We start from the raw sequence: 24,696 nt of genomic DNA, 5'->3' as shown, positions 1-24,696 counted from the left end.
AGATATCAAGCCATTGTTTACTTGTTTGTATAGTTGATGATGTGCAGTCTGCTTTGATGCTGAACATTGTTTCATATGTCATCTATCTTTTCCTCTGATTATCTTTATTTTTGTTTTAAGCAATTCTTAAATATGATTTTTGTCACACACCTCTTAGATACTCTAATACTCAACCCTCTCTTTTTCCTATTTGTGTTTTAGTATGAGCAATTTCTATCCATCTAGCTTTGAGTTCACTGATTCTTTTTTTGGCTGTATAAATCTAATGATAAAATTGTTAAAGGCAGTCTTCATCTGTTACCTTTTTAAAAATATCTCTAGGATGTATATCTGACTTTTATAGTTTCCATATTATGCTGAAACTCTCTATATGTTCATGTTTGTTGTCCACTTCTACTGTTACAGACTTTAGCATATTAATCATACTTATTTTTAAATTTTAAATAATTCCAGCACATAAGTTAACTCTGAGTCTGGTTTTGTTGACTTGTTTGTCTCTTTATAGTGGGTTGTTTTTGTTTGCACTGGTTTTTTATATGTCTCATCATTTTTGGTTAAAAGCTGAACATCATTTGTGGGACTGTAGAGATTAATTATTATCTATACTTACAAATGAGGGCATTTCTTCTGCTGCTTAGGGTTGGGTTGAGTCAATCTACTCAGGAGTTAAGCTGGGTTTGGGTTTTCCTGTTACTTATCCTGTTGTTATCACTGGTTTCAAATTTTAAGGTGTTAGCCAGTACTTAGTGTGGGGATTTGTTTGCCAAAGGATTTTTCTCAGCATTCCCTCTCCACCCTAAGCTTTAGGCATTCCCTGTGCACCCAACCACTTAGTTTGTCTCTATCCATGTTCTGGTCTCTTTCCCAACAGTAAGGGATAGTAATTATTGCTGTTACTCCTGGTAGTTGGAGGTGAGAGAGTCCTTGTCCTTCTAATCTAGCCTCAGACTTCACATTCTCTTCGTGCTCAAGTTTGAAAGAGAATCTTCGTCAGTCATCTGCTTCCTCTTTCTGTGTTATGGACTGAATGTTTGTGTCCCCGCCGAATTCATATATTGAGGTCTTCACCCCTAATAACATCATATTAGGAGATGGAACATCTGGAAGATAATTAGGGTTAGATGAGGTCATGAGATTGGAACCCCCATGATGAGATTATTGTCATTATGAGAAAAAAAGGGAGACCAGAGCTCCCTCTCTCTCTATGCCATGTGACAACATAGTGAGAAGGTGGCTGCCTGAAAGACAGGAAGAGAACCCTCCCCACACGCCAACCATGCTGGATCTTGACCCTACACTTTCCAGCCTCCAGAACAGCAAGAAAATAAATTTCTGTTATTTAAACCAACAACCTATGGGGTTTTGTTATAGCATCCTGAGCTAACTAAAACTCTCAGTGTTAGAGATGTCTAATGTTTCTACCCAGGATGGTTTCCTTCTCTCCCTCAGGGGTAGAGAATATTTTCATTGATATTTCCCAGGCACAAAAGGTCTTTACCTGTGTCCTGGGTATAATAGACTTTGTTGTTGTTGTTGTTGTTGTTGTTGTTGTTGTGATGGAGTCTCACTCTGTCTCTCAGGCCGGAGTGCAGTGGCACAGTCTCAGCTTACTGCAACTTCTGCCTCCTGGGCTCAAGTGATTCTCCTGCCTCAGCCTCCTGAGTAGCTGGGACTAGAGGTGCCTGCCGCCATGCCTGACTACTTTCTTGTATTTTAGTAGAGACAGGGTTTCACTATGTTGCCCAGGCTGGTCTTGAACTCCTGAGCTCAGGCAATTCGCATGCCTTGGCCTCCCAAAGTGCTAGGCGCCACTGCACCTGCCCTATAATAGACTTTTCTTCCCTTCCCACAGAGGATTTTCTTTTCTATTCTTTCCTTGTCATTGTTGTTCTTTTGGGGAGAAGGAATAGGGCAGGTCTTTGCTTGGGGCTGATTAGAGAACTAACCCTATGACTCACTGATAGTACAAATGTAGGGAAAGTACTTAACCTCTATAAGCCTCAGTGTCTTCACCACTAAAATGGGAAAAAGTAATAGAGTCTACCTCTAGGACTCTCATGAGTATTAAATCAGATAAAAGCCTGTAAAGCATTTAAAGTATTTCCTTAACACATGGAATACTTACATCTTTTGTATTCAGTGAAAACATATTATGTGGGTTTTAAAATGTCATTTACTTCTAGCCCCTTCATCTGTTTTGCAATGAACCAATGCTATTTTAAAACCATTCAGTGCTTATCCAAGGCAGGGAATACCAAGGCTTTTGTGTTTGTGATATGCTTTTAATACAGAGCAAGCTTATTTTCTGAAAAGAATAAATTCCAGAAAATTAAAAATAATTTTAAAATTGCATAATCCTAGTTTATTCCTCATAAAGAGTAGCAGGTATAGCCATTTATTAGTCAAAGTAACACAACCACTATAACAACTTAATCTGTACATTTTAAAGCTCTACACTTGTATTGAGTCATTATATCTTGAATAACTGCTATTGTAAAGTGGGCACAAGTGATATTTTATTAATATGTATGTATATATTATTATTATCAAAATTCAGCTTTGCACCAAATGTCAAATTCTGTATTAAATCTGAGTTTCTGCCTAACTTTTCCAGAGGCTGTTATTTAAATTTCAAAGAATCATACATTATGCTTCTAAAATTTTTTCCAAGCTGCCCCTAAACTTGGAAGAACTTTTCTTCTTGCATAGGCGTCATGGAACCATTCTCAGGAGGGTGAGACCCTTGAATTTCCTTTCTCATACAGGCTAATGGGGCCCTGGAAACAAATCTGAACTTTGGGAGAGTTCAGGACAATCTTAGAATCTACATAATCCCTCTCATCTTACCTGAAGAAAGTTCGCTTAGCATCAACATGGCACTCCCTACAGCTTCCGAGGTCCCTGAGCAGTAGCCTAGCCTCTTCAAACACACACACCTACAGACACAAGCCCATGCGTTTTGACAAGTGTAATCGTCTTCAGTGGCTGATGGGTGGCTGAGACTTATACCTGAGGGAGTTCTCTAGAAGGAGAACATCTTTTCACACTTTCAGACTCTATTCTAAAGATTGAGATATTGGCACTATCCAATTTTGCTTAGAGGATAGGAAAACACATTCTATCTCACCCTTGGTGGGAAATTGGCCTAACTTTGTGAAAACTTTTTAACAATATTTATAACTTTAAAGTGTATACTAATCCACCTTCGAGGACATATCCAATTTATATTTTTCAATAGCAACCAACACTATAGGCCCAAGGATATTCATTGCTGCATTATTTGAAGGAAATATAGTTGGAACAGGTGTTTACATAAAGAAACATTAGCCATTCAGCAGAAATGATGAATATTGACTTGTTTGGAAACGATGGCCTTATTCATTCATTTAACAGATTTTTATTGGGGGCCTATTAGGAATCAGGACTAGTTCCTGTCATCAGAGTTACTACTCTGAACAAAACCTACATGATTTCTTCTCTCTTGGAGCTTATCTCCTAATGGGATGGAAAGGGCAATAAGCAATCAACAAAGAAATAGACACAATAATTTCCGATACAGGCACATGCTAGGAAGGAAGTTAAAGGGTGATGTGGTAGGAAATGACTGTGTGGAACAAGTTGGACTGGAAGGGTGCTTAGAGAGGGTCATGTGTCTGTGGGGAGGCCTGATGCTGAGAAGGAGTCAGCCATGCCACGATCTGGGGAAACAAGGTTCCAGACCCAAAGAATCAGAACAGGTGCAAAGGCCCTGAGGATGGAGAGATGGGAAGAAACCAATGTGACTGGTGCACAAAAGCCAGGGGTGACTTTAGCCAATCTTGGGGCAAAGGAAAAATGAAAAGGCACATCTAAACACAGTCATACAGCCTGCAATTTCCAACCTGGTTCATTAGCTAAGAAAAAGCCCAGTCAGCATCAGGGTCTCAGAATTAACCTAGACAGTACCATCATTGCTCCACAAGGGCTGTTGGGTAGGAACAGTGCAGACTGCCGGGGAAGTCAGATTCTTACCCTTGAAGACCCAATAAGCACCAGGCGAGCAGTTTCATGCACAGGGCATGCTCAGTAAATGGTCCCACCGGATGATCAATTGTAGTTCTAGTAAAGTCTAATAAACATGATCACAAAAGTTTGCACAGTTTAGTTGCATATTACTGGAAAGCCAAGGTAAGGGCACCTGACCCTTAACTTTTCTGGCCTTTAAAGGATTATCAGATGTATTTACCTAAATAACATTGGAGAGGTTAGAAACTTTCCAATGATTGGTTTGACCTAATGGTTTGTTTATCAGCCTTTAAGTTAAAATTCTGAAGGCCTGAGTTTAAAATAATAAGTGTTTTATGCATGACCTTTTGTTTATATTGCATTTTTGTTCCCTTTAAAATTTTAAAGTCTTGGTAGTGAGCTAATTTCTCCTCTTTTGGAAAAGTCCATACATGAGCAGGGTACTCTGGATTAGTCTGGTTTCTCCAGGGAAACAACCAATAAGGGGTGTGTGTCTGTGTGTGGGCGTGTGTGTGTGTGTGTGTGTGTGTGTGTGTGTGATATGCTTTGGGAGGTATGTTAGTCCCAAGATCTGTAGGATGAGTCAGCGAGTTGGAGACCCAGGAGAGCTAATAGTGTAGTTCCAGACTGAGGCAGAAAAGAAACCAATGTCCCAGTTCAAAGGCAGTTAGGCAGGAAAAAAATCCCTCTTACTCGGGTAAATCCAGCCTTTTTGCTGCATTCAGGCATTAGTGCATCGGGTGAGGTCCACCCATACTGGGGAGAGCAGTTTGTTTTATTCGGTGCACCAATTCAAATTTTCTTTTCTTTTCTTTTTTCTTTTTTTCTTTTTTGAGACAGAGTCTCGCTCTGTCGCCCAGGCTGGAGTGCAGTGGTGCGATCTCAGCTCACTGCAAGCTCCACCTCCCAGGTTCACGCCATTCTCCTGCCTCAGCCTCCTGAATACCTGGGACTACTGGCGCCCGCCACCACACCTGGCTAATTTTTATGTATTTTTAGTAGAGACAGGATTTCACCATGTTAGCCAGAATGGTCTCGACCTCCTGACCTCATGATCCGCCCACCTCGGCCTCCCAAAGTGCTGGGATTACAGGCATGAGCCACCACACCTGGCCACCAACTCAAATTTTAATCTCATCCAGAAACATCTTCCTAAGCACACCCAGAATGATGTTTCACCAAATACCTGAGCACCTGATTGCCCACTCAAGTTGACCTGCAAAATTCATCATTATAAGCTCTAAGAGTGTGCTATAGTTTGCCACCAAAATTCAGGCTGAAACTTAATCCCCAGTGCAATAATATTAAGAGGTGATACTTTCAGAAGGTCATTAGTTCATGAGGGCTTCTCTCATGAATGGGATTAAGGTTCTTTTTTTCTTTTATTTTTTTTTATTTTTTTTATTTTTTATTTATTTTTTTTTTTTGAGATGTTGTCTTGCACCATCGCCCAGGGTAGAGTGCAGTGGCACACTCTTGGCTCACTGCAACCTCCGCCTCCCAGATTCAAGTGATTCTCCTGCCTCAGCCTCCTGAGTAGCTGGGATTACAGGCATGTGCCACCACACCCAGCCAATTTTTATATTTTTAGTAGAGACAGGATTTCACCATGTTGTCCAGGCTGGTCTTGAACTCCTGACCTTGTGATTCTCCCACCTTGGCTTCCCAAAGGGCCCTTATTTTTAAAAAGTTGCACACAGTGTTCAGCCCCTTTGCCTTTCTGTTTTTCCCACATATGAGGACACAACATTCATCCCCTCTGGAGGACACAGTGTTCAAGGTACCATCTTAGAAGCAGAGACTGGGGTCCTCAGCAGACACCAAACCTGTTGGCACTTTGATCTTGGACTTCCTGCCTCCAGAACTATGAGAAATACATTTCTGTTGTTTGCAAATTACACAGTCTCAGTTATTTTGTTATAGGGACACAAACTAAGACAGAGTGTAACCTAAAATATATGGGCCTTCTTTTTCACCTCCAAATACCTTTGCCTCTTTCAATCCTGCACTTTTGCTATCAACTGGGGATTGTGCAACAAAATGACTGCATGGGCCAGGCGGGTGATGTCCATGACAGACGTAAGCCTGGTTTAGAAACAACAGCACAGCTGTGATGGTGCAGGGCCAGTTGCATACCTGACCCTGATGTCATAGGCACTGTTGGAAGAGAATTCCTATGAAAGTTTGATGCAGATTGTGTTATGCTCTGCTCAAAACCATCCGTGGCCTCTCATCTCATTTAGGGTAAAAGCAATCAAATTATTTTTAAGGGCCTAAAATTAGACCTGACCTGCTCTGATCCCCTCCCCGTCCTAACTTCTAACTTCTTCGATTTCCTTCTACTTCCCCCTACCTTTCAGCCCTACCCACTGTACTCTAGTTACTCAGTCTTTAGTCCCTCCAAAGATCAAACTGTTGCCATAAATTATATTATTAACATAGACTATCTGGTGTGGTCCAAGGTAGGTCAAGGGCCAAACTTTGAAATGTGCACGGTTTGGACAACACGGTCCTGCTGAGTTAATCCTTATTTCTGACTCCAGTCATTGGCCCTTCACCATCCCTAGAATGAGCCAGAATTATTCCCACTAAGGGCCATTACATTTGTTCTTTCTTTCATCTGGAGCCCTTGTCCACCCAGAGGGACACATCCTTATGAAATACGAATTATATCCTGCTGTTTCTATCTCTCCTTGGGGAAAGATAGTAAGTTTAGTGGTAAACTTACGTTTTGTTTTGTTTTGTTTTTGTTTTTTTTTTGCCTTAGGACTTACGAGCTCCTGAAACATAGCATTTGTTTAAGCATTTATTGTCTGTTTTCTGTCTTCCAGAATGAAAGTTTTCTGGGGACAAGGATCTTTTATGTTCACTGCTCTGTCTCAGAGATTAGACCAGTTCCTGAAACTTAGGAGATAACTAATGAGTATTGGTGGAATAAATGAATGAACAAATAAGTGAATGAAAATGGAAACTGTCATGAACTGATAAACTGCAAATCTACTCAAGAGGCCACCTGTACTGTGTGCAGATCAGATGAAACACGACTATGATTTGAGGGCAGTTCAAGGCCTGCCATGTTGCAGCATCTGCACTATCTTTTTAATGAAACAGACAACCAATTAATCAGTACCTATTAACCTCCTGTGCTTGGCCCAGGTCGAGATGCAGTTGTGTGGAGAGGGAGGAAAGGTGCAAAATGCTCAGAGGCAATGGGAGCCTGCTTGAGCCTTTAATGAGCTCACTCTGCTTGGATTCACTATAAAGAAATGGAAAACAAATAAAGGGTATAAATAAGAGATGATGAAAAGGTGACTCACGGACTGATTTCTATGAAGGGATAAGTTGTAGTCATCTCATGTAGAATTTTTCAAAATTGTGGTCAGTGGTCCTCAAGATCACCCTCAGTTTCAATAGTTTGCTAGAAGGAGGCACAAAACTCAGAAAAAAAGCCATTGTATTCATAGCTATGGTTTACTATAGCAAAATGATGCTGATTAAAATCAGCAAAGGTAAAAGGCATATAGGATCGAGTCTAGAAGAGACCACATGCCAGCTTCAACCTCTCTCAGCAATAATGTAAGGCAATGCACATGAAATATTGCCAACCAAAGAAGCGCACCTGATCCTTGGTGTTCAGAGTTTTTACTGGGGGGTTGGCCACATAAGCATGCATGAGGCTGACCGTAGTTACTCAGTCTTTAGCTCCTCCAAAGATCAAACTGATACCATAAATCACATTATTAACATAGACTATCTGGTGTGACCCAAGGCAGGTCAAGGACCAAACCCCACTTTGAAATGTGCAGGGTTTGGACAACAAAGGCCTGCTTGAGTTAACCCTTATTTCTAACTTCTCTTCAAAAATTGGAGATCTGTGGCCTGGGTACAGTGGCCTATGCCTGTAATCCCAGAACTTTGAGAGGCTAAGGTGGGCAGATCAGAAGGTCAGGAGATATAGACTATCCTGGTCAACATGATAAAACCCTGTCTCTACTAAAAAAATACAAAAAATTAGCTGGGCTTCATGGCGCGTGCCTGTAGTCCCAACTACTCAGAAGGCTGAGGCACGGGAATCACTTGAACCTGAGAGGCAGAGGTTGCAGCCAAGATCATGCCACTGCACTCCAGCCTGGCAACAGAGCAAGAATTCATCTCAAAGAAAAACAAAATTGAAGATCTGTGACATCAGCCCTGCGCCTCCACAAGGCAACTCTCAGCTGGATGAGGAGCAGCTGTCCCCACTTATATTTCACATCATCTGCTGGGCCCCTGGAGACCCTGGAGACCCTGGAGTTAACACCTTGAGATAATCCAGGGCTTTTACCATCTGAGTGCTGGCAGAGGAGCTATGATAAAGGAGGAGGCAACATGGTCTGAAGCAGCAGGAAAGGCTTCCTCCAAGAGGGAAAAATGAGGGAGCACAGGGAGAATTCCTTAAAAACATCCTTCAAATACAGAAGATTCCATTTTTTTAGCCAGCAAACAAAGTTTATATTTTTATTCAGAAATCTTTGTCAGGAACTGGAAATGTTACGTTGGAGCTCACTTATTTTTCTGTTGCCTGCTGGCCACAAATGAACAGAATACATTGACTTAACAACATGCCATGTTGTGCGTGGTCATTTTTTTCTATTTGCATTTTCATCTGTATTGATTGCAAAGATGCATCATGCCAAAATTTTCAATTTAACTGTGCTTTGATCTTATGAATCCACTTTCAAAGATGACTGTATGTCAGACCCAGTCTTATAAGAGATGCTGAGACACAATAATGAAAAAATTGACATGTTATCCCCAAGCAGTATGAGCTCACTACCTAAAAGCAGAAATGGGCATTAGGCTATTAGTGACCTGTATAAGGAGCCCTGCCATTCCACCAGCATTGAGTTTGGTAGTTCAGCTTCAGGAAGGATAAGGTTAATTGAAGTATTGTAGGTTAATGGGCCCCATGTGGAGCCGGGTATAGGAGAGAGACTGGGAAAGGTGAGAGTTCCAGAGAAGAGGGTTGGGCCTTATCTCAGAACAACCCAGACCCGGGCTTTATTATGAGTCTCTGTATCCATTAAAATCTGAGAAAGCTAACAAAAAAAAGTTAATATTTTAAGTGCTTACATTTAACAAATTAATATGTTTAATTAATTATTGTGTTTTTTAAAAACATATGCTCCAAAATATAATGATGGTCTTTTGAGATAAAGTTAAATGACTACTTGTGAGGCCTTATGTGAGTTTTATACCTGGTTAAACATCTGTCTTCCACCTTCCTTCTCTCCTACCCTAATAGTACATTCTGGAAAATTGAGTTGCCCAGTCAAGACTCATATTGAGTCATTCCAGTCAAATATATGTTATCTCAAAAATCCTGATTGAAACCAGAATCTGAAAAAATAACTTACCATTAAATTAAAACTGTAGCATCTTTACCTAGAACACGAAGGCCACAGAACATGCTGCTTTTGTAAACCTCTGTCTGTGACTAATTCATAGACAAATCAGAAGGAACCTGGGCCCTCTCTTTTTGTTGTAACCTACACGGGGGGATGGAACAAATAATCATCATATTATCACTTTCCATTACACTGTTGTCCTATTTGGCATGGCGGTTTCAGGGGCATCCCTGGAATCAGTTAACAGTGAATCATTTATATTAACAGATGCTGCAAAGCATTTTCCAGATACTGTTTTATGGGAGACACCTAGCCAATTTTTTTTTTTTTTTTTTTTTTTTTGAGACAGAGTCTCACTCTGTTGCCCAGGCTGCAGTGCAGTGGTGCTATCTCAGCTCACTGCAAGCTCTGCCTCCCAGGTTCAGGCCGTTCTCCTACCTCAGCCTCCCGAGTAGCTGGGACTACAGGTGCCTGCCACCACACTCAGCTAATTTATTGTATTTTTAGTAGAGACAGGGTTTCACTGTGTTATCCAGAACGGTCTCGATCTCCTGACCTCGTGATCCACCCGCCTCGGCCTCCCAAAGTGCTGGGATTACAGGCGTGAGCCACCGCGCCTGGCCAACATCTAGCACTTTTTAAACTCTGTCCAAGGCCCATGTAAAGTGACCAAATTCAACATCAAAATGAAAGGGATTTTCTTTTCCCTCTTCCACATATAAAGATATGATCACACATAGAGTCTCTCTGCGTGGAAAACTGAAATACCAATTATTTCCGTCTAGTTTTAGCTGTAAGCTTACAAGATAAGACTCTTACTTGCTACAGTGTTCTGGTCTAATGGAAACAGAAGTGGGAGGTTCTTCCCATCACTAAATGCAGTTGCTTTGACCGTCCCAGGTTAGAGCTCACCACTTCACACTTGAGAAGTCACAGGGGGATGCTCCTCAAGTACCCGATTATCTCCCTTCCTTTCCAAAATGCTACTGAAAGACATGGACTCTTCCCTGCCAATCAAAGCAAGACTCTAACAGAAAGCCAAAATAATAATGCCTTCCAAAGAAATGAGTTGATATCATTCAGACTTTTGTTGCAACTCCTTCGCACATCAAAACATTTCCATTCAGTGGCTTGTACCCTCATGTCCCCTCTCTTCCATTCCCAAGATGACAGCATGGCCAGGCGCGGTGGCTCAAGCCTGTAATCCCAGCACTTTGGGAGGCCGAGGCGGGTGGATCACGAGGTCAGGAGATCGAGACTATCCTGGCTAACATGGTGAAACCCCGTCTCTACTAAAAATACAAAAAACTAGCCGGGCGTGGTGGTGGGCGCCTGTAGTCTCAGCTACTTGGGAGGCTGAGGCGGGAGAATGGCGTGAACCTGGGAGGTGGAGCTTGCAGTGAGCCGAGATCACGCCACTGCACTCCAGCCTGGGAGACACAGTGAGACTCCGTCTCAAAAAAAAAAAAAAAAAAAAAAAAAAAAAAAAAGATGACAGCTTTTCTGGTAATAGAGAAGAGGTTTGCGGGTAATGTGTTCAGTAAGTGTTAATGAATTAACCAAATGCTGAGGGAAGATTCTCATGTTAATGAGCATCTTCTTGGCGTTTAAAAAAAGGATCTCTGAAAGAGGCAACATTAGGAACAGTCACAAAATGTCCTTGCATCGCCTGACAACTTCAGGCGGAGACAGTGGTCCTCTTGGGTTCTTTGATGATGATGTAAATTGGACTCTATTTCAAACATCATCAATTATTTTAATCCTGCTAAGCAGAGCTTTTCAGAGTTTTCTCACCCTTCTTCATTCTCATCCTGAGCGAGGTTGCTGAGTAAGAAGAAAAAAGAGGAGCATGGGAAGAAGCTCATCTACTCATAATGCTGCTTATGTTTTCAGGATGTTTTCAGATCTGAGAGCTAATGCATAGTTCCCTGAGAATGTTAGAATAATGTTAAGCGCACACACACATACACACGCGCACACACACACCTGCTCTGTGCCCTCCTCCTGGGACTTCCTCCAGGACCCACCCCACTCATGGTCCCCTTCCACCTCTGGGTACCCACCCTCCATTGCAGGTCGCTCCACCAGCAGCACTGAGGTGATAAACCAGCTCTCTAGTCCATTGTCCAATGTGGAGATGCATAATTTGGCCAACCCATCCCATCTATGCTGCCTCAATGCTTCCTGTGGCTTCTCTCCTGATGGTTTGCTCCTTCCTCTCCTCCATGTATCCATTCAAACACCCCTGCTTTATTTTGTTCCTTCAAGCTTACCACTCAATATACTAGATTGTACTTAAATACACGCTTATTCTCTGTCTCCTTTCCTTAATATGTAAGTTCAAAGAAAGCAGGGATCTTACCCACTGCTGTAATCCCAGAACTTTTTTTTTTTTTTTTTTTGGAGTTGGAATTTTGCTCTTGTCCCTCAGGCTGGAGTGCAGTGGTGCGATCTCAGCTCACCGCAACCTCCACCTCCTGGGTTGAAGGGATTCTCCTGCCTCAGCCTCCTGAGTACCTGGGATTACAGGTGCCCGCCAGCACACCCGGCTAACTTTTGTATTTTTAGTAGAGACAGAGTTTCACCATGTTGGCCAGGCTGGTCTCAAACTCCCTGACCTCAGGTTATCCACCCAACTCGGCCTCCCAAAGTGCTAGGATTACAGGCGTGAGCCACCACACCCAACCCCAGGACATTTTACAACCACTGTCCTCAAACCCTCAGCATGTATTGGAATCCCCTGGAAGCTTTGTTAAAACAGACATTGTCAGGCCCCATCGCTAGGGTTTCTGATGTAGTAGGTCTGGGGTGGTACTCAAGAATTTTTGTTTCCAGCAAGTTCCCTGGTTATATCGATGCTTCTGGTCTAGGGATCACACTTCTAGAACCACCACCTGAATGACTATTGGCCCATTGTAGGTACTTAATAAATATTTGTAAAACAGATAAATGAATGGAGGCTTTATGGTGTCCCCTGATTATTAATAAGCCTCTGTGGACATACCCAAGAGATGATTGCTCTCTTGCACAACGTGCCGTCTCTCAGGCCATCTTTTCCATGGATCTAAGTGCGGGTCACACTGGCCTTGAGGGGCCAGAACTTCATTCCCAGCACCCTGGTGAAGCCCTTGCCCCAAAAAGGCACCTGTCATCACAGCTACGGCAAAGCATTTTACTACAAAGGGTTATGGCCGAGTTTAGTCTTTTTATGCCATCATCAAAGTTCCCCTCAGGAGGACTTTCTATTTTATGTTCAAGGAGGAAAATCATCACCCTGCTCATAATAACAAAAAACTAGGAACATCCTAAATGTTCAACAACAAAGAAATAAGTAAATGATGGTGTAGCCATATGCTAGAGTATCATTCAGCCATAAAAATTATGTTTACACAGATTGTTTTAATAGCTGCGGTAAAATGGGTTTTATATAACACTACAAATAATAAAGCTGGAATAATATTCTCCTTGGAAGCTTGCTCCAGCTGGGGTAGGTGTAGGCAACCTTGCTCTGCAAATGCTGCACAGAAGTGGCAACCCTTGCACCCATGAACATGCACATTTTGCAGATTTCCTTTTGCAACTGGAGGATGCTGTTTGGTTGGATGCAGGGAAGACCAGGAGAGGCAGTGCAATGATAGAGAGGGGCAGGGCTGGCATGCATTTCCCATCTGACTCTGGACTAAATTTAGTTTCTCTATTTAGAAGAGAAAGGGCCCGTTTTATAATAATACAGAAATGACAGTTAACTTTTATTGTTCAGTAACCATGTGCTGGACATATGTTCTCAGATATGTGCATATGTTAATTACATTCCATTTACTCAGGAATCCAATTATTTCAAGAAAGCAAATAGGCCAGTTTTCATCAAACACTTTGTGTGGCTATGGGAACAAACAGCGCTGCTATTCATCAAATACATTTATGTGAATGTGCTAGTTAAAAAAACAAAGATCTCTCTCTTGTGAATATTCTGATGGAAGGAAAAAATGATACAGCATAACTAACTAAATTCTAGTGGATATTAGAAAGTGACAAGTGCTATAAAAATAGGAAGTAAGGCAGGGAGAGGGGGTGTTGATAGCATTTGGGTGATTTTTAAATAACAGGGTAGAGAAAAATCTAATTGAAAAGATGACATTTAGCTAAGGCTTGATTTTGCGGAGGGAATTTATTGGTCTTGCAAAGGAAATGTTAAATTTCAAGACTCTGCTGTGGAAGAAACCCTAGTGTATTCCAGAAACTGTTGGGAGGCTGGCAAGGCTGGAGTGGAGTCATTTAGGGCAAGGGCAGTGGAAGGGAAGTCAGAGGTAAGGCAGGTACAGGCCATGGGAGACGCAACACCTATGAAGCAAAGATAAGGATGCTGCCTTTTACTCAGAGTAAAATGGGGAGCCATTTGGGTTTGAGCAGAAGAGAGGCAAGGTATGATCAGACTTACATTTCCAAAGAATCACACTAGCTGCTGCGTTGTCCCTGAAAAGGGGAAAAGTAGAAGGAAGGAAATCAGTTATGAGGCTGCCGCAGAATCCGGGTGAGAGATGATGGATTCAGACCAGGTGGTGGTGGTTGCAGGGGTAAGATGTTGTATTTGTGACCTATTGCTGCTATAACAAATATCACCAGCAGTGGCTGAAAACAATGCAAATGTTTCCTATTAAATCTCTGGAGGTAAGAAGTCCTAAAGGCAAGGTGCTGGGAGGGTTGTTTTCCCTGTGGAAGCTCTAAAGAAATATCTGTTTTCTTTCCTTTTCCAGCTTCTAGAGGCAAGGGACTGCCTGCATCCTTTGGTTTGTAGCTCCTTCCTCCATCTTCAAAGCCAGCAGGACAGCATCTTCAAATTCTCACCCTCATCTCTCTCTCCTCTGTTTCCATCATCACATCATATTCTCTGACTCTGACCCTCCTGCCTTCCTCCTCTAAGGACACAAGGGATTACATTGGACCACCTTGATAATACAGGATACTCTGCCCATATCAAGGATCTTCATCACATCTGTAAATCTCCTTTTTTCATGGAAGGTAATATATTCACAGGTTCTGGGGGTTATGACAGACATTTTTGGAGGGACATTTTTGGAGGGTCTTTTTTGGCCTACAACAGGCATGGTCAGAATCTACACATACTTTGAAGGCAGAGCCAAAGGATAGTCTGACAGGATGGATGTGGGGTAAGAAAAAGCAGTGAGTCCCAGGTGACCAGGAGGCTCATAACCTGAGCAACTAAAAGGATGGAGACTCCATCTGCTAAGAGATGTCCAAGTGTGGTAGACAGGGGGCTCGGGACTCTGCCTCTATAAGGGACCAAACACCATTTGGGCATCCTGTGTACAGGCAGCTTGACAACGTTGGGGAAAATTATAGTCATTGGTATTGTCGTAACAGGGCACTGTCAGCAGGGACAGCGATGGGCTCTCCTGGATGGTGGCTGGGAAGAGATAAAGGCTAGTTTGTGGGCTCAGGTGAGATGCCCCACTGAGATTTTATAGAAAGAAAACCCTGGAAATCTAAAGTGGCTAAGTCCCTAGGTAGGGACCAGGACTCGTTGCAATTTGGGGATGCATATAAATATGATTGCTGTCTGTTGCAACAGAATTGTGAGGGCTAAGTGTGTGCATGTGTTCGTGTGTGTGTGTGCATGTGTCTGTTTGTGTGTGTGCTGTAATCTCACCATATTAAGCTTGACATAAGAAAAATATAAGGCCAGGCGCCGTGGCTCACGCCTGTAATCCCAGCACTTTGGCAGATCAAGGCGGACTGCTCACCAGGTCAGGAGATCGAGACCATCCTGGCTAACATGGTGAAAACCCGTCTCTACTAAAAATACAAAAAATCAGCCTGGCGTGGTGGCAGGCACCTGTAGTCCCAGCTACTCGGGAGGCTGAGGCAGGAGAATGGTGTGAACCTGGGAGGTGGAGCTTGCAGTGAGCTGAGATCGAACCACTGCACTCCAGCCTGGGCAACAGAGCGAGACTCCATCTCAAAAAGAAAAATATAAAAGATTGTGTCTGCCCCCCAGACAATTATAGTTCATAATTCTGGGAGGTGGGATTATAGCTAATTTCTATTTTATTTTAGACTAGTGTTCTAAATAATCCACAACATGCTGTATTAAGGACTTATTCTCTGAGACTGACATTTCTTGGAGAGGCCACATGGTAAAACGAAAATGATTAGTCTTACCTGGGCACAGATTGTGGTTCTACCATTCACAAGCTGAACCACGATAAATACCATCAATTTCCACCTCTGTAACAAAGGAAGTTTCATTTATGGATTAAATGAGATAACATTTGTGCATCAGTTAAGGATCCTTTTGGCTAAGGGTAATAAAACCTGACAGCAGTAGCTTAAATAACAAACAGGTTTAGTTTCCTTTTTTTTTTTTTTTTTTTTTTTTTTTTGAGACGGAGTTTTGCTCTGTTGCCCAGGCTGGAGTGTAGTGGCATGATCTCGGCTCACTGCAATCTCTGCCTCCCGGGTTCAAGCAATTCTCCTGCCTCAGCCTCCTCAGTAGCTGGTACTATAGGCATGCGCCACCACGCCCAGCTAATTTTTGTATTTATAGAACGGATAGGGTTTCACCATGTTGGCCAGGCTGGTCTTAATCTCTTGTCCTTGGGATCTGCCCACCTCAGCCTACCAAAGTGCAGGGATTACAGGCATGAGCCACTGCCCAGCCTAGTTTTCTTATATAGTAAAACGTCTAGGAAAAAAAGACTTTAGCGTTGACTCAGGGGCTCAGTGATGTCTGGATCAAGAGTTTCGATTTTTTGACCCTTTGACTCGTGGTCACAAGATGGCTGCTGTAACCCAGCCATCATTGCTGTATTCAAGGCAAGAAGAAGGGGGAAGACAGAAAAGGATAGAGTTACCAGAAAATCAAATGCTTTCCCACATCCCCACAGAATATTTCTACTTCTTTCTCATTTACTAGAAATTGGTCACTGCAACTAAAGGCAAACAAAGACAAAGGAGTAAGACAGTAAGTTGCTTTACAACAATGATCTAATAATCACTTTCTTCTGCCCTGAAAAAACAAGCAGTGTGCCTAGTGGACAGGAGCAATCTATAACTATTATCAAAAGTTTTAGAATACTTTTGCTTTTAAGAAAGCTAGTTTGGGGGATTTTATGCTTTAAGAACAGTTGTCTCCTTTCAGCATCCCCAAGGCTTCTGTTTCCATTATTTTCCAGTCATCAATACTTGATAATGGGTAGGTTTTCTTCAATCTGCTCACACTCCAGTTTTCATCAGCTGAAGCCATTTTTCTCTGGCCATATCCAGTTGCGTGAATAACCTGGGAATATTTGGGGTTAATTTACTAGAAACCAAATGATTACTAAGGGCTCCTCAAGGAGATTGAACCACAAAAGTCCCACGAGCTGTATCACCCAAAGGATCAGCAGAGCCACGAACCGCAAGTGGGACAAATCCCACAGCTGCTAAAGCAGGCTGCAGACTCATAATCAGCAGGTTTATCCACATCCCCCACGTCTGTTAACCTGGTCCACACCAGCATCTATCTGCTCCTATCTGGACAATTCCAAGAGCTCCCAATTGCCCCCTCGTGTCTCTGCCAGAGCAATCCCCTTACACAGTAAATCAGACCTTACCCCTCAACTTCAAAGTCTTCAACAACACCCACTGCATTGGGAATAACATTTGCATACAAAGAATCCCAAGTGTGTGATAGACCCCAGCTCGCACACCACCTCCACCCTCCATCTCCTGCCCCTTCCTCTTGCTCACTGTGCACAGTCTTGGGGTCACTCATTGGAGACAAAGCAACAGTCAGCCTTCAGGAAAGGGAACCTCGTTTCAGATGCCTTCAAGTAAGAAGGTCCAAAATCCTAGCTGAGCACACAGACTTGATTAGCATTGCTGATTGAGAAGAAGGCAACATTTGAGGAGAAAGCTTGTTTTCAGCCATTTCAGGAAGACACGTGTGGGTCACAGGTAGGACGGCGGTGGCAGCTGCCAGTGCACATGGCATAAGAGCCACCGAGCTGTGACGCTCCTGAGCCATTCATCAGCCCTGGCAGCAGGACGTTGATGTTGATGAAGCAGCAAGCATTGGGGGGGGAATGAAAGATGCTCCCGTGCCTCAGCCTTGGCACCGTCTTCCCTCCAGACGCCAGGGCAGGGGAGCATCTGCCTCCTCAGGTGACACGGACGCTGCTCCCTGGCTGAGAGATGAATTATAAACAGATTGAAGACACTCGCTTTAGGGACTATGCTCTTCCTCACCTCCACCCATAATGCAAAATTCATATGACGAGGGATGAATGCAAATCTCCATTCACATGAAGCAGGAAAGAAGCTTTTAAAATAACATTCATCTGGGAAGGAAACATCACATCATGTGGAGTTGCTTTAAAAGCCATGAGCAGGCCTGGCACGGTGGCTCACGCCTGCAATCCCAGCACTTTGGGAGGCCGAGGTGGGTGGATGACTTGAGGTTAGGAGTTCGAGAGCAGCCTGGCCAACATAGTGAAACCCTGTCTCTACGAAAAATACAAAAATTAGCCGGGTGTGGTAGCACATGTCTGTAATCCCAGCTACTCCGGAGGCTGAGGCAGGAGAATTGTTTGAACCTGGGAGGCGGAGGTTGCAGTGAGAAGAGATCATGCCACTGCACTCCAGCCTGGGTGACAGAGCAAGACTCCATCTCAGAAAACCTAATAATAATTAAACAAATAAAAAATAAAAACCATGAGCAGTGCACCTAAGATAGAGAGGAGCACTTGGTAGTGGTCCTCCGACTCACGCAATGTCCAGGAACAGCCTCCATCACCCGTCATTTCCTGTGTCATGGGGTTCACCAGCCAGGAGAGGACCTGGCAATGGGCACCAACTGCCTCACCCTTATTCCTTCAACCCCTGCACCCTCTGCAAAGAGCAAAAGCAACCCTTCGAATAGAATGCCATGTGCTTATTCATTTATATGGTCATTCAACAATCATTTATTGGGCTTGTATTAGGTGACAGGCCCTGGAAATATGCAGTAAGCAAAGTGCATGGAACCCCAGTCTTCATTCAACTTAATTTTTGTGGGATGTAGAGAGAAAATGGGCAATGTAATAATACTTTCCTTCCCAAATTAAGGGTAAACAAAGAAGACAGGACACACACACACACACACACAGAGTAATAGAGACAGAGACACAGACAGGGACAGAAAGGAATTTAATTGGCCTTATCCCATTGGTTAAGTTAAAAGCAAAATCCCAATTGGTCAGGAGCAACTCAGCATCCACCAGGCCTGTCATCACAGATTCCTCAGTCCCGCTGGTACCCAAAAGATTTACTTAAATGCTTCCATCCTTTATCCTGTAGAAGGAAAAGGAGATAGTCCATGGGGAAGGGATGTATTCCGCCTGGTAACAGCCCATTACAGACGCAGCTGAAGAGGCAGGCTCAGGCTGCAGAGGATGCGCAGATGGAATCTGAGACCCTGAGAATCAGCCACCTCTCCCATCAGTAGGCTCCCCACTGGCCAGAAAGAGAAGAGAAGTGAGGTGAGACATTTACCAAACACTTCTCCATGGTAACACCATCACCCAGTCTAAAAATCGCTGACTAATTTGGTAATATGCAGTATTCTTCCTGATTTTGATCATGACAGTGTGGTTAGGAAAAAATCATACCCTTATGCTTAGAAAACACATACTGAAGTTTGATTTTTGCAACTTGCTACTAAATGGGTCAGAATATACATATATAAACATACGCATGTGCACACACCTACCTACGTGGAGAAAGAGAGATAAAACAAGTAAGAAAAAATGTTAATAATAAGTTTGAGTGATCTTATTCAGGAAATCTTTGTATTGCCCTTGAAACTTCTGTGTAAATTTGCAAATGAATCAAATTTTGAAATTTAAGGAAAAAAAGAGGTCAATAATCCAGATTTTACAAAAAATTATTTTTCCCAATTGAATTCCACTGTATTGTGAGTCCCACTTTTTTCTCTGAAGGTGCATAAACTGCTTAAAATATCTGGGACAAAACCTGAAAGAAAGTTGAATGAGTTTCTTAGAGACCTGCCAATCTTCTCCCTGTGCCTGGGCCCTTATACATGCGTGGTTCCCTCTGCCTGAAATGCTCTTTGTTCATTCTTAACCCGGTTGCCAGTTTCTAATTCTTCACATTTTAATTTGATGTTGACTTGTTCAGTCAAAGAATTCCTAACCCGCATCAAAGCTAACTCATTCCTTACATCTTTCTTACAGTACTTTAGATGTTCCTGCCATAGCTTAGCCCCATGTGTAATTGTGTGTTTATTTTGTGAATATTTGTTTAATGTCTGCATTAAACTCTTGCATTGGGCCAAAAGAACTAAGAGACGGGGGACTGGTTCTGTGCTATTTGCCTGTGGAAATAGCAGGCATTTGGTGTGCACTCAGGAAATATTTACAGAATGAGTGAGGAGAATGCAAAGACTAAGGAAGAAAGGAGGGACAGAAAGAAAGAGGAAGGAAAGGAAAGAGGAAGGGACAAGGAACTGCCTAAAGTCATTTGAGAGACTGGTATTTAAGGTCGTGGTCACCTCACCTTCTGCCAATGCAGAAGTCTTAGAACTATTTATGACTCCTCTTTTTATCCTCATGCCCCATATCTAAGTGCAAGATTATCGACTCTCAGAGAAGGATTCTGTAGTGTCCAGCTGGAGATGAGCAGATCTTGTACCTGAGACTCTCCTGGAAACCATGAAGGGCTCCCATTTCTTCTTCCCAGTGATAAGCCCAGCAACACTGAGTTAGTTTGTAAGGATGAGCCCTTTGATCAGTATCGGATGTCTCATAAATATCTCAAACTGAATATATCAAAAGCTGAACTGCAGTTCTACACACACACACACACACACACACACACACACACCCCGCCTTCTCCATCCCATTAAATATCCCTCCACCTGTTCTATACACACACACACACACACACACACACACACACACACACCACCTTCTCCATCCCATTAAATATCCCTCCACCTGTTCTATACACACACACACACACACACACACACACACACCCCGCCTTCTCCATCCCATTAAATATCCCTCCACCTGTTCTATACACACACACACACACACACACACACACACACACACACACACACACACCGCCTTCTCCATCCCATTAAATATCCCTCCACCTGTTAGTTGCTCAGGGCAGAAGGCTTAGAACCAACCTTGACTCCTCTTTTTATCTTCATGCCCCACATCCAATATTTCAGAACTCCTGCTGCACCTGCCTGGATTGCCGCCAGCCTGCCCTGTGCCACCATCCCTCTTCTCTGTTATCACTCTGTCCCCTAATGGCTCTTTCTGCTTTGCACCTGTGCTGCCTCCTGCAATCCGTTCTCCATCAGCAACCAGAGTAACCTCGTTAAAGCATAAGTCACGCTGAGCTTCTCTTCTGTTCAAAACCCTCCCATGGCTTCCATTCCACTTGAAGTTGAGAATCCGAGTATGTACCAGTATTGCAAAGCCACGGGGTACCCTTGCTCACTCCTCTACAGCCACACTCGACTTCCCACTGTTCCATCAATGTACCTCTGTGCATTTGCACTGGTTGGAGTTTCAGCCTGGAGATTCACATCAATATCCAGGCTCAGGCCGGGTGCGGTGGCTCACGTCTGTAATCCCAGCACTTTGGGGCAGATCACCTGAGGCCGTGAGTTCGAGACCAGCCTGACCAACATGGAGAAACCCTGTCTTGTCTCTACTAAAAGTAAAAAATTAGCCAGGCATGTTGCTGCATGCCTGTAATCCCAGCTACTAGGGAGGTTGAGGCAGGAAAATCTCTTAAACCCAGGAACTGGAGGTTGTAGTGAGCCGAGATTGTGCAATTACCCTCCAGCCTAGGCAACAAGAGTGAAACTCCATCTCAAAAAATAATGATAATAAATAAAATAAAATCCAGGCTCAGTCCTTCACCTCATTCAAGCTTATTTCCAATGTTCTCTTATCAGAGTGGTCAACACTGATCTAATTTAAACTCTTGGTCCCCACCACTCCCATCACTAGCAGGCTGCCTTAGTATTTTTTACCCGGCTATATTAAATTTCTCTAGCACTTACCATTTTTAGTTAAATTATCTGCCTCACCCAGCTAGATCGTCAATACCATCAAGATGAGAGCTTTTATATATTTTGTTCCAGTGCCCTATTCCAGCCAGCTAGAACTGTGCTTGGTACATAGTAGGTGCTTAGTAAGTATTTGCTTAATGGATTAATCAAGGTCAGTATTAAAGAGAGATGTGAATAGTTAGCTTCATTACACAAAACTTATTTCTTGGAAAATCAAGGCAAAGAGCATCTTGAAATTTCTACTTCTAGAATCAGATGCTATGCCAAGAATCAAAGATCATCCACTATTTCTAAAAGATATCTTTTTCTCTAACATTTCTCTTTTATAGCTTCTTATTTTAGAGATTCCATATCTTTTTTATTTCATTAATTATGTATATTTTTTATTGTCCTCTCCCTGTATTCTCTGTTTCCTCCAAGTTCCTTTCGTCTGTTGGTTGAGTATAGCCTCTGTATTTTCTTTCTGTCTTTTTTTTTTTTTTTTTTTTTTTTTTTTTTTTTTTTTGAGACAGAGTCTCGCTCTGTCACCCAGGCTGGAGTGCAGTGGTGTGATCTGGGCTCACTGCAAGCTCCGCCTCCCGGGTTCATGCCATTCTCCTGCCTCAGCCTCCTGAGTAGCTGGGACTACAGGCGCCTACCACCATGCCCGGCTAATTTTTTGTATTTTTTAGTGGAGACAGGGTTTCACTGTGTTATCCAGGTTAGTCTCAATCTCTGGATCTCATGATCCGCCCTCCTTGGCCTCCCAAAGTGCTGGGATTACAAGCATGAGCCACTGTGCCCGGCCACTCTCAGATAATTCTTGAAGGTCTTTTCATGAAAGTAGAAAGGCGCCATAAAGCTTAGAGTAGTAAGTAAGTAGTAGTAAGGCACCATAAAGTTCAGAAATTCTGTAAATGTGAGTGGGGATTTTGCTACAGGGAGAAAATATTTGAAAATCATATATCTGACATGGAACTTATATCCTGAGTATATAAAGTATTCTTACAACTCAACAATCAAAATACACCTAACTCGACCAAAAAACAGGCAAAAAAAAAAATTAATAGACATTTCTCTTTCAAAGAGACTAAAACATGTATTCAACAATATAGTCTTTAGGGAAATGCAAATCAAAACCACAATGAGATCATCATTTCAAGCCCACTAGGATGACTAGAACCCAAAGTTAGACAATACCATGTAGATATGGGTTGGATGTGTGTCCCCACAAAATCTCATTTTGAAGTGTGACCCCCAGTGTTGGAGGTGGAGCCTGGTGGGAGGTGATTGGATCATGGGTGTGGTTCCCTCATGAATGGCTTAGCACCGTCTTCTTGGTGGTGAATGGGTTCTCACTCAGTTAATTCACACAGGATCTGGTTGTTTAAAAGAATGTGGGGACTTCCTCTTCCCTCTCTCTCGCTTCTGCTCTCGCCATGTGATGCACCTGCTCCTACTTCGCCTTCCGCCATGATTGTAAGCTTCCTGAGGCCCTCGCCAGAGGCCAAGCAGATGTTGGTGCCGAGCTTGTACAGCCTGCAGAGCTGCAAGCCAGTTAAACCTCTCTCCTTCATAAAATACCCAGCCTCAGGTACTCCTTTATAGCAATGCAAGAATGGCCTAATGCCCATGAATTGGTGAAGATGTTTTTAAAAACAAGAAAATTGCTGGCAGAAATATAAAATTGCACAGTCCCTTTGGAAAACATTTTAGCAATTCCTCAAAAAGTGAAACATCAAGTTACTATGTGATCCAGAAGTTCCACCTCTAAATATCTTCCTAACAGAATTGAAAACAAATGTTCCTGCAAAGATATGTACACAAATGTCCACATTGGCATTATTCGTAATACCAAGAATTCAAACCACATATCTCTCAACTGATGTATTAATAAACAAAATGTGCTTATCCATGCCACGGAATATTATTATGCCATAAAAAGAAAGGAAGTACTGATACATAAACGAACATAGATAAATCTTGAAAACATTATACAAAGTGAGAGAAGTCAGACACAAAGGGACATACATCATATGATTCCGTTTATATGAAATATCTCTAATGACAAAATCCATAAAGACAGAGTGGTGGTTGCCAAGGGCCAGTGGTTGAGGGACTGGGGAGTAATGCCAATGGAGTAACGAAAATATTTCAGAATCAGATAGTGGTGATGGCTGTTCAATTCTGTGAATGTACGAAAAACAGCTGAATTGTATACTTTTAAAGGATAAATTTTATGTTATGTGAAGTGTAGCTCAATAAAGTCACATTATGAAAACATTTAAAAGCAGGTCTAATAGATATTTTTTATATCTACCATCATTTTTCTTAAAAGTTGTGGCAACTCCCCTGTTGTGAGTTTCTAAGTTACTGCACATCTTGGCCAAAAGAGATCGGAAGGACCCTGAGACAGGCAGCATTCTAAGTTAGGAAGTACTTGTGATTTCTCCGTGGTTTCCCACAGCAACTCCAGGCCAGCAAATTGGGAAAATGACGCTCCACAAACCTTCTGCCTTATTTTACCCTTTGTTAAACTTAAACCGGAAATGCAATTCGTTAACCTGTGCCATGAAATGGTGTCGACATTAGAACATTTATTTTATAAAAAGAAATACACCCCCCCATCTCTGAGCACAGTCGTTCATGCCTGCAATCCCAGCACTTTGGGAGGCCCAGGCAGGAGGATTGCTTGAGGCCAGGAGTTTGAGACCAGCCTGGGCAACAGAGCAAGACCTCATCTATACAAAAAAATAAAAAATTAGTAGGGTGAGGTGGCACAGGCCTCTAATCCCAGCTATTCGGGAGACTTGGGTGAGAGGACCACCTGAATTCAGGAGTTTGAGGCTGCAGTGAGCTATCATGGCACCACTGCACTCCAGCCTGGGCAACGGAGTGAGACCCTGTCTCTAAAAAAAGAAGAAGACAAGAAATGCATCCTCCTAGATCCTAATTCTGAAGAATCTTCCACCTCCAGTCATAAGAGGTGACATGCGTGGTGATGTTCATGATAAATGGTTGTCACAGGGTGCATCTCAAGTCTTTGTCATTGTCACCCTTTAACATGAAATAAATCCCCCACAGTCTGTCAGGACAAGAAGCTGCCCTAATGTACATTCCAATCCACATGATAAACTTTCCTTGTAAATATTTCAACCCTAAGCCAGGGATTCTCAGCTCCAGCTTCACACTACAATCACTGGAGAATCTTTTTAATAATATCATCGAGGC

General features: G+C 42.7%; 1 pseudogene; it reads right to left on the bottom strand.

Moving 5' to 3' along the window:
• Window positions 1–990: 990 nt before the first annotated feature.
• Window positions 991–24,696, bottom strand: part of LOC126931673 (tigger transposable element-derived protein 1-like) — a 96,103-nt pseudogene continuing 72,397 nt past the window's right edge.

This window comes from Macaca thibetana, chromosome 11, assembly GCF_024542745.1.
Source record: "Macaca thibetana thibetana isolate TM-01 chromosome 11, ASM2454274v1, whole genome shotgun sequence".
Taxonomy (NCBI): Eukaryota; Metazoa; Chordata; class Mammalia; order Primates; family Cercopithecidae; genus Macaca; species Macaca thibetana.
This window is presented reverse-complemented; position numbering and strand designations above follow the sequence as displayed.